This window comes from Sturnus vulgaris, unplaced genomic scaffold (genome assembly GCF_052056855.1).
Source record: "Sturnus vulgaris isolate bStuVul1 unplaced genomic scaffold, bStuVul1.hap1 Scaffold_156, whole genome shotgun sequence".
Taxonomy (NCBI): Eukaryota; Metazoa; Chordata; class Aves; order Passeriformes; family Sturnidae; genus Sturnus; species Sturnus vulgaris.
In genome coordinates this window covers 3,326,014-3,328,513 of record NW_028276073.1, presented here as the reverse complement: position 1 = coordinate 3,328,513, position 2,500 = coordinate 3,326,014, and the positions used below count along the sequence as shown (strand labels likewise).

Sequence of the window (2,500 nt, the reverse complement as noted above, 5' to 3'; positions counted from 1 at the left end):
CGTCGACGTCGACCGCGGGCAACGGGCCTGCGAGGCAACCCCAGCCGCGCCGCCGGGGTGGCCCCCCCGGACGGCGATTGATCGTCAAGCGACGCTCAGACAGGCGTAGCCCCGGGAGGAACCCGGGGCCGCAAGTGCGTTCGAAGTGTCGATGATCAATGTGTCCTGCAATTCACATTAATTCTCGCAGCTAGCTGCGTTCTTCATCGACGCACGAGCCGAGTGATCCACCGCTAAGAGTTGTCTGGCTTTCGGGACCGCTCGCGTGAAGCGGCCCCTTTTCTGTTTCTGCAGGGACGCGCGCGCCCCCGCGCGCCCCGCTTCGACCGTACGAGCACACACAAACGGAGGAGGAGGAGGAGAAAGCGCGGGGCAAAAAAGAGAAACCCCGCGCAACGCTCCGAAGGTCGGCCAAAGAAAGGCGGAGGGGCCCGCGCCCCCGACCGCCTCCCCCCGCGAGGGGAGACGCCGCCTCGCGTGCCGTCCTTCGGAGGCGGCCCAGGCGCCCGGGCTCGGCCCGACCTCCGCGCGGAGGGGCTTGTGCGGCAACGCGCCGGACCGCGGGGGGCACGGTGGCCCGCCCGGCCTCTCGATCACGGGACGACTACGCGTTCGCGGGCCGGGGGCGCGACCGCCGGCCCCCGCCGCTCCCGGCTCACTCCCTGGCTTCTCCTTTTCACCGCTCCGCCGACTCGCGGAACGCCGCCGCGCCAAAACGCGGGGGCCGGCTCTCCCGCCAGCGGCCCCTGAACGTCGCCCGAAACGCCACGCGGCGGCGGGACCGTTCCGCCGGCGCAACCCCTGGCGCGGGACCGCTTGCCCGCCGGAAGGCGAACGCCCGGCGGGCCGCGCTCCGCCACCGGCGCCGGAGGCGGGACGCCGCCGAGACCCGAGCCGGCATCGCGGAGCGCCCGAGGTCTGCCGCTCGGCAAAACCCCTCCGCCACCCGCGGCCGCACTCCCGGGACCGCCGCCGCTTCGCACCGCCGAGCTGCCCTTCCGCGAGCACGCGCCCAGCGGGCAGGCGTACGGCGGCTGAGCCGGGGGGCACCGCCCGCTCCCCTCGTTTCCACTCGGGGACCGGACGGGGAAGCGCCCCCGCGGCCGCCCCGCACGCCTCCCCTTTTTTTTGGCCCACACGCGGCCGGGAAGGGCGACGGGGAAGCGGACGGGCGGGGCCCGGGCCGGGACGGCCGCCGGTGAAGGCGGGCGCCTCGCGGCCGACCGTCCCCCCCCCCCGGGGGGGGCGGGGACACTCGCCGAGCGGCGACGCCGCCGCTCGGCACGGGGTCGCCCGCGCCCGCCGGACCTCCGGCGATGGAGGAGCCGGCCGAGCGCTGCGCCCCAACGGGCGGGGACAGCGCTCCGAGTCAGGGGTGGCCGGCGGCCGGCGCCGCCGCGGTGCGGTTCGAGGCGACAAGGCCGTCGAGGCGAGAGGCGCGCGGTCGCGCCTGACGCGGCGCCGCCCGCGAGCCCGCGGCGGCGGCTAAGGAGAAAGAGCGAGAGAGCGCGGCGGGCCCCGGCGGCCGCAACCCCGCAGCTGAGGTAGGTAAGGCAGAGAGCGCGCGCCCTCTGCCGGCGTCGCCCCGCATCGCAGAGGCCAGCGGGGTCGGCCCCCCGCGGCCGATCGCGCGCCGCGGCCTCTCCGCCGAGACCGGGCCGCAGAGAGGGGGGGGGCAGGGCGCCCCTTCCCCGGCCCGGCACGGGTGGCCCCCGCGCGCGGGCAAGCGCGGCGGGACGCCGACGACGGCGAGCGCGGCCGGTCGCGACGGACACGCCACCGCAGGGGATCGGCGGGAGTAGCTCCCCACCCCTCGATGGCGCCCCGCGCCGCCACCGCCCGACACCCGCTGCCGCCGCCGCCACCGCCGCCGCCGCCGCGGCGGGGCCGTGCCGGGCCGCCCGAGTCTTTAAACCTCCGCCCGGCTCGGCGGCCCTTTCGGCCCCCAACAGGCGTTTGACGACGCCGAGGGAAACCGGCAGGAGACCGCCGAGGCGCGAAGCGCTAGGTACCTGGCCCTGGGGTGAGGGAAACGACCTGCATGGCCCCGCCGGGGTGCCTCCCCCGCTGCCACCCTCGGGGGAGCGTCCACCGGCGGGGGCGCGCCCGACGTCCGCTGCCATCACCGCGGCAATCCTTCTCGGGGCCCGGGGTTTCCCTCAGTAGCCCGGCGCTGCGCCCGAGAGGACCACCGCGGCTCGGGCCGCCCCGCCGGCGCGGGGAACACGGCCCAGCCACCGAGAAACCTCGCACACCCCCGGCCGAGAGAGGCCACGGCGACGACGGTGCGGACCGTCGCCGCCGCGCCACCCGGCGGCGGCTCGCGCACGTGCGCGCTCCCCCTGGAGGCGCGACCCGGAACTGCCGGAGCCCGGCCCTCGGGAGCTCCTCTGCCGCGCGAGGAGGCCGCTCGGCCAAGGAGAGCGGGATTTTGCCGGGCGGCAAAGCCCCGCGTCCCCCCCCGCGCTCTGGGGAAGGGCCGGAGGAGCCGCCTCCTCCG

General features: G+C 77.4%; 1 non-coding gene across 1 annotated transcript; it reads right to left on the bottom strand.

Annotated features, from left to right (window-relative positions):
• Positions 1-89: 89 nt before the first annotated feature.
• Positions 90-242, bottom strand: LOC148219292 (5.8S ribosomal RNA). The gene has a single exon (XR_015799886.1). It is a non-coding gene; the product is annotated as a 5.8S ribosomal RNA (ribosomal RNA).
• Between the last annotated feature and the right edge of the window lie 2,258 nt (positions 243-2,500).